Source organism: Hermetia illucens, chromosome 5 (assembly GCF_905115235.1).
Source record: "Hermetia illucens chromosome 5, iHerIll2.2.curated.20191125, whole genome shotgun sequence".
Taxonomy (NCBI): domain Eukaryota; kingdom Metazoa; phylum Arthropoda; class Insecta; order Diptera; family Stratiomyidae; genus Hermetia; species Hermetia illucens.
In genome coordinates, this window is record NC_051853.1 from 51,449,667 (window position 1) to 51,462,821 (window position 13,155).

General features: G+C 40.1%; 1 protein-coding gene and 1 long non-coding RNA gene across 2 annotated transcripts in view; one reads left to right on the plus strand and one right to left on the minus strand.

Moving 5' to 3' along the window:
- LOC119657775 (neural cell adhesion molecule 2) overlaps positions 1 to 13,155 on the plus strand; it is a 641,753-nt gene that overhangs the window by 111,616 nt on the left and 516,982 nt on the right. The gene's annotated exons all lie outside the window — the stretch shown is intronic.
- LOC119657776 lies at positions 6,436 to 7,073 on the minus strand. Its single transcript, XR_005250171.1, has 3 exons — positions 6,902 to 7,073; positions 6,686 to 6,836; positions 6,436 to 6,572 (listed from the first exon to the last, which is right to left on the minus strand). It is a non-coding gene; the product is annotated as an uncharacterized LOC119657776 (long non-coding RNA).

Below are 13,155 nucleotides of genomic sequence, written 5' to 3' on the forward strand. Positions count from 1 at the left end.
CTACTATTAGCTCCGAAAAACATAATTCACGTGAAAAAAACGCAAAGAGCTTGTTCATAGTAAATTCAAGAATCTGGCCGAGTAACATTTCTTCTCCACCCATTGTACCTGCACCCCAGGCATGCTCGTAAATTTTCTCCCATTTAGTATTGATATGAAAATGCAAAACATTTGCGGGCACTATCGTACCCTCATTCACTACACAATCATCTTTTTAAATTAAATTTCAAATGCCGTAGAGTGCACAAGAATTTACATATCCATATAAATACATTTGAAAAACGGAGCTGAGTTTTCCCCAAAAAACTGCTTTACATGTATGTAGTCTAGTTTTTCAAGCACCGCACAACTTGCCTTGGCAGTACATAGGACGAACACCACGCCAGGTAGAGCGCAAAGCTGGCACGGGGACCGACAACCCATTGCTGGTGGCGGAACTCAGGGGGTGTTTGAAAATAATGGAGCGTAGAGAATGCTTAAAAGCAGGTTCATTACAAACCACTTTGAAATTGAATGCTGTAACTATGGCCAAACTTCTATACCGCATACAGTGTTTAACGGCAAAGGGGTTGTTTTCAATTGTGCAAGTTCCGTAGGTAGCAATAAAATGCACGTTGGATCTGACCAATATTTTACAAGAAAATTGAATTTATCTCTTTACAGTACCAGGCCCTGAGCGTGTAGTCCCTTAGCAGCACATAGTGGCGGTAGGGTCCAGTTCGTTGTGCTAGACAAGTCAGAAAGTGAACACACATAAAACGTAAATTTCCTTGACCGAAGGGGGTTCTGTAGAAACTAATTTGTTTTAGAAAAAAAAAATTATATGCAGTATTAGATATGACCACGTTCCACAATTTCCGCAGTGAAGTGACTATGGCGGTACCAAGTCTTGGTTTTGATAGCTGAGGTTGAAAGGTAATTCAAATTAGAGACTTTGCAGATCTTTTGTCTGAGCACTGAGAGCTTTTGTGTTCAATTTCTTGGGCTTCGATATCCTGTTAATTGTAATTTAAGATAATAGAGGAAATGTGGGATACGAACTCTACAATGTAACCAAAAACTTGGTGACAAAAGCTGGTACGACCACAAATTATACCAGCCCTGCAAGCAACGTTACTAGGCGAAACGAACATTCATAGTTTGGTACAGATTGAGACTGGAACACTAGAATGAGACCAAAGCAAATGTAAGTAATTCTGCAATTCCAAAGGATCAAATAAAGTTTCTTGAGTTAATACAAATTGATTTTATTCCATTGGCAATTATAAAATATCGCTAAATAGAGCTAATGTTGTCAATTGACAGATATCGGTGTGGAGGTATTTCGGAACCCAGCACCATATTGTGGCAGCTCCTTAATTTATTTTGGTATTTTTCGGTTAGGTGATTTCTGAAGATGCGTCCGTCAAAAAATCATCATTTTCGATACCCCGCATTGCCCACCTTCTCGAGAAATGTGAAAAATAAGACCGGCTTCGGAAGGAACTAATCGAGGCCTTTCATTTGATATTTCAGATGACACACATTTGCTATTACTTCCTCCTTGTTCAAGTATGAAGATCTCCCCTTAAATTCGACGTAGAATGACGTTTCATGTATGATGCAAATTTGGTGTCAACCGCTATAACCGTTTCCGAGAAAAATGCGTGTGACCGAAAAAGCAACTAAACTTCTAAAGTTAAAGAACCCAAATATGGTACTTGTATACCAGATTTGATTAAGTCTCTCTTCATATGGAATACAACCGTTTCAAGCCAGATTGAAACTATAAGACAATGGGTAAGTAAATTTAATCACATTGTATGGTTCTTCCCCTTCTGGGGAAGTCGGTGTTGGGCTAAAAAACTTCGACAAGAGAGGGCATGAAAAGTGTACTACTTGCTGTCAAAATGTAAACATCATCATCATCATCATCAACGGCGCAATAACCGGTATCCGGTCTAGGCGTGCCTTAATAAGGAACTCCAGACATCCCAGTTTTGCGCCGAGGTCCACCAATTCGATATCCCTAAAAGCTGTCTAACGTCCTGGCCTACGCCATCACTCCATCTTAGGCAGGGTCTGCCTCGTCTTCTTTTTCTACCATAGATATTGCCCTTATAGACTTTCCGGGTGGGATCATCCTCATCCATACGGATTAAGTGACCCGCCCACCATAACCTATTGAGCCGGATTTTATCCACAACCGGACCGAACTCATGTGGGGGCCAAAAATTCTTTGGAGGATTCTTCTCTCGAACGCGGTCAAGAGTTCGCAATTTTTCTTGCTAAGAACCCAAGTTTCCGAGGAATATATGAGGACTGGTAAGATCATAGTCTTGTACAGTAAGAGCTTTGACCCTATGGTGAGATGTTTCGAGCGGAACAGTTTTTGTAAGCTGAAATAGGCTCTGTTGGCTGACAACAACCGTGCGTGGATTTCATCATCGTAGTTGTTATCGGTTGCGATTTTCGACCCTAGATAGGAGAAATTGTCAACGGTCTCATGTTGTATTCTTCTGTCCTTATTCTTCCTGTTTGACCAGTGCGGTTTGATGTTGTTGGTTGGTTCGTCTTCGGTGCTGACGTTGCTACCATATATTTTGTCATTGATGCGCAGCCCAAGATCTCGCGCAATGGCCGCCTGCTCGATCTGGATGAAGGCAGTTTGTACGCCTCGGGTGGTTCTTCCCATTATGTCGATATCGTCAGCATGGGCCAGTAGTTGGGTGGACTTAAAGAGGATCGTACCTCTTGCATTTACATCAGCATCACAGATAACTTTCTCGAGGTCCAGGTTCAAGAGGATGCATGATAAGGCATCCCCTTGTCGTAGACCGTTGTTAATGTCGAATGGTCTTGAGAGTGATCCTGCTGCTTTTATCTGGCCTCGCACATTGGTCAGGGTCAGCCTAGTCAGTCTTATTAGTTTCGTCAGGATACCGAATTCTCTCATGGCCGTGTACAGTTTTACCATCTTTTGGTTCTGTAAAAAATCTGAATTCTCAATTAACGCATTCTGTTCTAAATTGACAGCTATCTCGTAAACACAAGGGACGAAACCAACAAACCAATAAAACTTTGTTGAATTGTAAATTGTCTTCTGGATGTGTGTAATAAGCGAGACGCTGACATCGGCTTCGAAAGCGGTTACCATCTGATGTGATCACTTATGTCTGTTTGCGTGTTGCGCCTGCTTCGCAGGATTGGGGAGTTTAACATCGACTGTTTGTATGGTTCAGCTGTCGCTCGACAATGACCTGAGAATGCCAATGAAAGTGATTTTTTCTCGGGTGCTACGTAGGTCGTTGCGACGTTCCGAAGTGGCGTCTTAAAATGTGGCTGACTGAGGAATCGTGGACGTGATGGCGGAGGTGAGGCGCTCGAACTCCGATACCAAGCGAAACCACATGATATTCGATATAGTGTACGCCGTGACCAAAAAGGAATCTGTTATGTGGCTGGTCGAGGAAGCGGCAGATATACGATTTGCGGCCTCTGCCGCATCCGCTTCCTGATTTCAGAAGTGTATACCGTATCACCAGGGTATTTGCATATGGTCACGAATCTTTCGACGATCCTCTGAAAGACGCTAACGATCAGTGGGAGGTAGGAGTAACACTTCTCCACAGAACTCAACCGTGTCATATCTGGTGAACTTCCTCCTCTTGTAGATGAAATGACAATCAAACGAGTCAGTGCCAATCAATTTGTATATCCAGGAAGTGCGGTTTCTGCCAACGGTGGTATTGAGCTGGATATTGCCTTACTCCATAAGAGCACTAGATCCGCTTTCACTGTTTTATATGAAATCTGGAGCACACTGGAACTGGACATTGCCGTACACATTAACAGCGCTAGATCCGCTTTCGCTGCTTTATCTGAAATCTGGAAAGCACATTATTTAGAGCGACAATTCCATTGTTGGAGTCCATCCTCCACACCACCCCGCGGGACTGTGAGAGAAGATGATGGGGATTAGGACGGCCTTACTGCGAGGGATGTAGGACTGACATCGTTTTACGAATTGAAGATTTAATTTGAATGGGGTTGGCTGTGCTTACGCCCCAATTACATCAAATATCATAACAGTAGCCTACTACCTGCTAACTCGAGTAATGCATTCAACTAACAAATATAACAATTGATAAAATTTTGATAGCTTTTAGGAACCTGATGATTAGTCATTTGGATACCATGCTCGAATGCTTAATTCCATCTCAGCGGATTGCGTCTATAACATCATTCCGTGCCGAGGTTAAATTTTTGATACCACTGCAAATCAACCAGTTCCTATTCCGGGTGAAAACATTTTCTTGTTAAACCTTGCAAGGGGACGTCGAACTGCTTTGTCCTTTTCCGAGGGAGAGCGGACTGGTTCCGGGACAGCCTGTCCGACAAATCGAATGGAGATTTATTCTTGTGAATCTTGGTAGTTGTTTGAGGACTTTTGATGACTAGAATTGCCCAGAGCATACGCAAGGTCCAATCCAAGGACAATGCCAGAAATTGAATTTTCCTCATAAAATTCATTAATGGAAGTAAGAATAATTGTTGTATCGTAGGCTGATAGTCGACATACAGGGACAACTTCTTTACTTTTTGGTCAATACGATTTGCAGAAGCAGCGTATCTTAAGAGATTCTCATTCTGGAGACCAAGGATTTAGATTCAAATTTGACATTCTTACGAAGATTGTTTGGGTAAATATCGAGTTTTGTGTGTGTGTGTGCGTATGTGCATGAACCGAACAATTGTGGGAAAATCCTCGGGTAATTTTGCGATTAGAAACCTATCAGAAACCGGCTCCCATGTTATGTCACTTGCAGTAGCCGTCAACGCCGGATATACAAAAGCACTTTGCCGCAACAGGGAGAGGAGTACTCTACAGGCTCCCACCATCTTACTTTGTCTAGACCCAAAATGTCCTGCTTATATCGTTGGAATTCGCGCTCAAGTTGAAGAAAGCAGCATTCGGAGGGCCTCGCTCCCATTGTCGAGGAGCGAGCGTACATTCTAGAAACCAATCGTAGTCCGTTTTAGATAGTGCAAGGTCTTCGGTGTGAAGTGGTTGTTGACATTTCGTTAGCATTTAATTTAGTAAATTTCCAGATTGCTAGCCTACAAATTTCTATCACTTTTAGTCGCTTCTTACGACAAACAGAAAATAGTTTTGGGTCATAGGAAAGGCTTTAAACTCACAGAACACAGCTTCTGAGAAATTCCCTATGTAGGAAGTCCTGTTGAGATTATTCTTAGCTGTTTTAGAGTCTCTAGGTCAGTTTGCACCTCATCTGAAAGGTAGAGAAAACGATTTTTGAATAGTTGCAATCCAATAACTTTACTCAAGACTACATCGTTTAAGGAGTCGCAGCAACTGGAGCACCTGAAGAAAGGAGATGCACGCCACATGCTATATACCCTCTTGTCTTGAGTTGCTCGCATCGTTCATTATCATTGTCAGAAGCGTCTATCCGTTTCAGTAGCTTTGACTGTTATTGAAATCCCGACCTTTCTCGGCTGATTCTTTTGCTGTCACCAGAAGACTAGGGTTGTTTCGACTTATCTTTAAGTATGAATATCCCAGATGATCCTTTTCCATTAGCTCTGGAGTAACTTCAGAGTTAACATATTTGCCTGGAGACAGGACTCTTTGGAATTAATTTAGCGGGAGGCAGTTTTCCAGAAAATTATGCACGTGGAGGTCTTTTGTTCAGGACCGTTTTTGTGTCTGTCCAGAGGGAGTTACTACTCTTGGATAAAGCTCTGCTTGCAGCAGATGGTGTCGAGTCGTGTTAATAGTGTTAAATTATAATCCAGCAATAGCGCGTATATGTAGCTGACAAACTACGCCGTACGTACGGGTTTATGACAACCACATAAAATAAGTCGATTTCGGCAGATTGCCTTTAGTCGAGACGGGGTTAGATGTAATTCGGAGACGTCACAGCTAATGGTGAAAAACCACTTTTGAATCTCCGTCACTCAGGTCTCGGTATAGTATTAACACCTTAGGTTAAGGTTTGGCTACAACGCATCCCCCTGACTTTAATCATGTCCCCAGCTGTTTCAAATCATGCCAGACAATTACCACGTTGACTCTGAAGTATGCCTTTTTTTTATTTTGAATTATGGTTCCCAAGAATGCTATTTGCAGGTTAGATCAACTTTTTATTTCTTTTAGCTGTTATAGGTTTTCAAATAACTACTTGCACATTTCTTCATCCAATCCTGAAATGTAACGCTGAAGTAAAGTGACATTTATGTAGGCCCTGACATAAGAAAGTTCCAGTTTTCGAAACATTTTAGTAGTGAAACTTTGAACTGGCTCCAAATAAATTTATTGTTTTTTCCGAAATTGGAGGCACTGAACTAATGCACAACAAATTTAGTTTACAACCCAAACGTGCTGAAATACAGCAAATCGATTTTTAAATTAAAAACGATTATCACATCTGCCCGTCAGCACCTCTGAAAATTACATTGCCGCTCTCATCCCGATTTGTCTTCATGTTCCCAATTTGAACATTTGTGAGAATTAAACCGTCAATCTTTTAACAGTCGACACTCCATTTTACTCCATCACGCTTCACCTTATATCTAGTACAAAATAAAATTATCCACGACGGATTTATATTTTTAATTAACACTTCAACGAGATATTGAACTGTGCAGTGATTTATTTTCTCGGCACTTGGATACGTACTTGTACTATCCGCTGACATCCTATTGGATAACATCGTAGACTTCTTGAGAAATCTTAAGAGAATCTTAAGAAATCCAATACACCTGCTGTGATGAGATATTTGCTCGTTCGGAAATTGTTTGACTCTACAATCTTTTTTTTTCGTTTTTTCCTGCAAGATCCAGTACCGTATTATTATTGAGGTGTCAAATTATTACGTTGAAGTGGTAATTTTACCTGTCAGTTAAATGTATTTTTATTGCCTGTTTAATATTTAATACTTGCTTGTACCAGAAAAATTTATAGACGGAAATTTGATTTGATTGAAGATAGCCTTCGATGGGTAGACATCGATTTTGTTGCGTACCAAACGGACAATGATTTGTAAATAAAAATTTTACTCTATCTGAAAAATATCAGAATATTCATTTTAACATGGGGTTGAAGTGTTGATTTCAGATAGTTTTCGAACGTCAGCACAGTGTTTGCATTATTCAGTGGTTCATTTTTGTTGAAGGGGATGTCGAGAATTATATGATGGAATCGGAGTTTTACTTTCCAGTCTGTGAGAGATTTACAATTCATTTCTAATAGAAAGAAACAAACCCAGATTAGTAATAGGGAGGAACCAATAAATTAAAGGAGTGAATGGCACTTGAAACAGAAGCACCAAATGTGGCTTTGAACTCCTTTCATAACAACTAAAGACAGAAGCGAACCTACATATATATAGTTACATTTCATCACAATCCGTTTGATTTCAATTACTATTGGGGTGGACTAGAAAAATATTTAGAAGCTTGTTCCGGGCGTGATATTTTACGGGCATGCTTCATATAAAGTTTGCAGAAGTTATTAATTCAAGCATCACCCCTTCCCAACAAACAAATGATCTAGAAAATGTTGCGTCGAAAAGTTTGCAGACACATTTACGAAGGCGTGTGAAGCAATCAAGAGTAATTAATTGGGTGATAAACATTGACTTTTTGCGCCATAGCATAAGGACTCAGTTAGACATCAATATACAATCAATAATCGGACATTTGGGTGATATTATTCTTGGCAAGTATCTGATAGAATTAGTGTCACAAATATGAAATAAGAATGAAGAAAAGTATAGCAGTAGCAATCATAGGTAATTAATAATAAAATGATTAGACAATCTGGTAGATGCGGTTCATACATGCATATTTATCAGATTCCTTTGCAGTATCTACTATTTGACGGCATGCAAATCATTAATTGTGTAAAATTGGATTGCTGTCTGCCTGTTACACGAAATTTCGTGAAAGGGGGTAACTGGAAATCACCTCCCATGTATGAATAAAATCGTCCAGTGTTAAGTTTGTGGGGTCTCCCCATACATGCAGAAGGGGGATGTAATATTTCTTTTTTTTCAACAAATATTGTCATGGGGGGTATCAAACGAAATGTCACAATTAGTTCAGTCTCATTTTTGACATTTGATACAAAAAGGAGGAGTGCCTATCCAAAATCCATCGGCCTTAAAAAAATTAAAATGATCGTGATTTTGTGCAATTTACGTTGCAATGCATACCAGCATGCAATCAAATGCATTCCTACCTAACGCTTCGATTGGAGGGACATTATTAGTTATGGTTATGAAGATGATTAAGTAAAAGGAAAGTGCAACTGGCGGAGGCTGGATGATTTCAAAAATGTTTATCTGACATGATGGTATAAACGAATTTTTTGGTTTCTTGTGTTAAATGAAATAGTTTTAGATGAACTTGATTATATATTGTTGGAAATTAATTGAATTCTTCCTAAGTGGAGAATTTCCTGAATCGACAAAAACTGAGTGGTGCTGTCCTGTAACGGTGGCAAGGCCAATTGGATTGCAGCACAAATGATTAATACCACAGCCTTATAATTGAAATTACATATTGTGCTGGAAAATTAATGCCAATTAAATTCAAATTTAAAAGAACGAAAAAATGCAGCAGCGGAAATATGTTGCAATTTTGACAGGTTACTTCGCACTTAGAAAAGAGTGTTTGTGGTACACGAGAATTGGCCCACGAAACCAGGTTTTTCAAATGCCTTTACTTTTGTACGCGGTAGCCCACCTGATTCAAGATGGCGTGCAATTTTCATCGGGCGCTTGGGCGAATTGTCTCATACGGAGCATATGCTTGACAAATCGTGCCGCTATTCAGAATTTACCAGAAATTTTATCCTTTCGCTAATACAATTAACTATGCTGACGATTGTGTTCGGGACACTCTTGTGGACATAAAAATTCTGGAAAGAATACTGTTCAAGGGGCTCCTTATGACTGGATAACGACAGGGAGAGCATGTGAAAAGAAATCTGCTTGTAATGTTATTGCAATTGCGCAGCCCGAATAAGGCCAATACGCTGATGTTTATCCGCGACTAATAGAATCTGGTCTTGAAAAGTCAAATCAACTTAAAAACGAGGGGAGTTATACTTGGGTAGAAAGTGAAGCTTGTTTAACCAACGAGGTACTTAAAACCGACACTTCACATGATCGAGCGTGCAAGAAAGCTATGAAATTTGTAGAATTGAATATTCAGGCGGGTTACAAGGGCACTGTTTTTGCTTATGGTCAAATGTCATCCGACAAAACATATATACCTGTATACACACAGAACCTTAACGATCTTTTTAGTTATATCCACTAGATAGAAATTTAATTGTCGTTTTATAAGAATGAGGAATGTCTTTAGTTATAATAACACTGCCAACGTAGGAAGCAGACTCCAAAAGGCCGTGCCTTATTAACACAAACTGCCGTGAACGTCGTAGCTAGAGCAGATGCGAGTGGGATTCGCATCCATTAAGCACTATCTCCGGTTTCTCCCTGACTCCGCGGGTGGGCTATTTAGATATTACTTCGCGCAGTGAATTTGCCTGTTGGACTATGTGCGACCTTTTTTCAGGTTCGTCCTTTTTTAGCCCAGTTTCTGTTTCTAAATTTGAAAAGCAATTACCACCCAGTTGTCCTTCGTCTTGGGCATATCAATATTGAATAATACTTTTCTCACCGCACCTTCATATTCAATGCCCCATTCAAGTTTCTTTGTCCGTCTTTGAATATCATGCAGTGAAAAACCAAATGTTATAGTTCCTCTAACATGCTGTTCCATTCTGTGTATATCGGCGGATTATCCAGCCCAGCGCTGTGCTGAATTTGTCTGTAGTAAGTTGCAAAGTGAACGTGCTCTATGGAGAGCTGAGTAGCAAGGCAGTAGCAAACAATGAGCGTATATGTCCGTCAACCCATTTGCATTACCAGCGTTCAGGAGACTCCAACCTTCCCACATTTTTACGTTCTTTGTCCGTCCACATATGTATTATAGATCTTGCATAGTACACTGTTTTTCATGCAAGTATGTCGACATTCGCTTCCAGTGCTTTTCCACCTCATCTGAATCTAAAAGCAACGATGAACTGTATTCACTTGCATTTCTTGGTAATGTTTGATCACTCTTATTTTTATAAAATCAATCCAAGTGCCTTGAAGGGATTGGCTGCCTTTCGGCACACCTACCTCAGTTCATTATCAATCATGCTCTCTAGGTTGCCAGAAAAAAGAAATTAGCGGAGTCTTGGTGAGAGGGCAATCCTTGATTCGTGAAATCTTGTTGTGGCTGAAATTTGATGTTCTTTCATATTATTCTCAGTTAAAACTTCACCGTTCTCCCCACCTCTCTCTCGTAAATCCAAATACCATGCATTTCGCTGCAAAAATTACCGCCTAGTTATCCACAAAGCCAACTTTCGTGTCTTTTTCTGTGGGGGGAAGCACAAGCTCAACATTATACATCATATTTTACCGCAAAGGGTTGTACCCAAACATTATAATACACCCTTACTGACAAAGTATTATACTTTTTTGGTTTCTCATACGTCTTGTATCAGACCGTCCGCTTAGAATGCTAATTTTGAATCAAACCGGCCAAACATCCAAGGCCCCCTATTTCAGCACCTTTATTTCAGCTCTAATTGGCGAAGTTTAATTCGTTTCTGATATCGATCTTCTAAACTCCAGAACAACTACTAAAACTCACCGTGTCTATTATTAGGTTCACGACGATCCCTTTAAAATCCACAATAATATCAGTGCGCCGAAATCCATTCGGAAGCTCCAAACGACCGTTGCATTTTTCGACGTTAGATAGCAATTTGCTGTAGGTGGCCTTCTGGTGAAGAAATAAAGTAACAATAATTTCTTTGAAAGGTGCAGGCAGGCCACTTGATGATTTTTTGCTTGCAGCCTTTTCATTACAGTCCTTCCTTTAAGTCTCATCGCAATTTATTTGGTTACCTTTAAACCGCTGGTAAAATCTTTTCGGAAATAGTCAGACTGCCTACTGGCCTTTTGACTATAGGAGAATCGTAAGCTTTCATCACCCATTGCGCATCTTGATTGACGTTTTCATCATTTCAAGAATATATTGGTTTCAAACGCGTAGTAAATTTATTAAGCTCAAAAGCAATCGACATCCATCCTGGCAGCCCATCCGACATTCCCGGGGAACTGTTTTTGAGGCTCAAAAACTGTATGAGTTTCCATCATTCACGCATATCATGTCGAGCTCCACCAATCCTAAAAGCAGAACACGTCGACTCACATGTTATTCAGGTGTCGAAATTTTTCGTTATGATTTCCAGGCTACATTTTATCGTATCTAATACTAGAGCGCTGGTAATCTACTCGTATTCGGAGAGTATAGCACATCCTCCTTTATCTTTCTGAGTCCCGCGTTTTCGAATTCGATTACTTCCTCAAAGGTCTCGTCTCCTCGAGCCGATATGGTTCTCGTGCTGCTTAGTCTCATTCTAAAATGCTACTGCATCAACTTCTTTTGTAAATGGCATTCAGTGCTTTCTTGTACACCGAGTACCCTGCAACGTGCTGGCTCATAAGGGTGAAGTTCTTCTTTAAGGTGTCGTGACCTAATATAGGGTCTCTCTTTTCGGGTGGGTTTTGTATCTTCCTTCGCCCTTCTGAAAATTTCGGCCCATTCGTATCTCCGTATCGCCGTATCTATCTCTTATTTTTGGGTGCCACCTTTCTTTCGACTTCCGCATAGTTCTTATGTTAGATACGTTTTGTGTTTCTGCCGTTCTTCTCGTTCGCTTATTTTGATCGGGAGTTGACCTCTATTCCTTCTTAGAAGTTTCTAACTTTCTTCTGTTCCATATTTTGAAGGGTGAGCCCATTCTCTCGACGCGAGGCATTGTCCTCAATTTTCCCGTATGTCAGTCTCATGTCTCTTATATTCTGGTCAATATTCTATCGTCTTTTAATAAGCAGGTCGCACACAGATCACAACTGCTTCAAAAATCTTGCTATATATTCCCGAATCAATCTGCATTTACGAATTGCAGCTTTGGGGATCAACAAAAAAAAAATCGAGCGTTGAAATAATACAAAGAACTCAAACTAAAATGCTAGGTGCTATAACTGGACACCCAAAGATATCAGCAGCAATAATTTGCAATAAAACCAGTCATCAACGAACCCTACTGAGTTGGTGAGTATGTGAAAAAATTGCGAAGTCATGCAACACTACTGCTAGAAAAATCGTTATATGGTGCAAATATAAAAGAGTAAAGAGAGTAAAGAGAACTGCAGTTAGGCTATAACCATGGGAGGGTCGTCCAGTAAAAAGGTAAAAAACGCTGGCGAAGTCGTCAGCTAGATTATTATTAGTCTAATGGTGATTCAGTCACTAAACCTTGAAACTACATTATTTGTTCTCACTACTATCGTGGGGGCATCGTTCCTATATCTGCTGTACAAGGGTTATGAACGTAGTCGAAAAGAGAAGTACACAAACTCAAAAGGCAAATGCTAAACAAGAACATCAGTATACCCCGTGCCTATCGTCTTTCGACACACTCCAATACCACCAATCAGTACCCATCAGCACTTTCAACCAATACCTTTCAGCAGAAATCACCGGTATGTACGTAAAACAACATTATCAACGCTCCTCTAAACAATCTACAGTCTTACTCTTGTGTGAAACACTCCATAAAAATAGCGGCTCAACAATCAACAACACGCTTGATTTTGGGTTAATCAGCGATCGCAACAACCAAATTTCAACGGCAACGGAGGGAAAAATATTTTTTAGTAGGCTAAGAGTTGAAATAATACCTGATATGGATGTATTGTTATATCTAATACTTCCGTAATCCTAATAAAATTCTATTAAAAAAAAACACTTACTGGGAACTCTGTTTCTAAATCTATACCTAACTACACGTGCAAAGGCGTCATCAGGCAAATTTGAAATCTCCGAAGCTAAAGCATCTCTCAATTGGCAGTCCGTTGTTTTATTCACCCCTTTCACCTTATTTACAACTTTATCGAGACTACCTGCTTTGTTGTGCAGGAAACCCTAACGGATAGGACAGCGGCCATTTTTGATTAAGCGAAAACAATATCCGATTGAAGGCGTGAACGTTAATAAGGCTTATATCTCGAAATT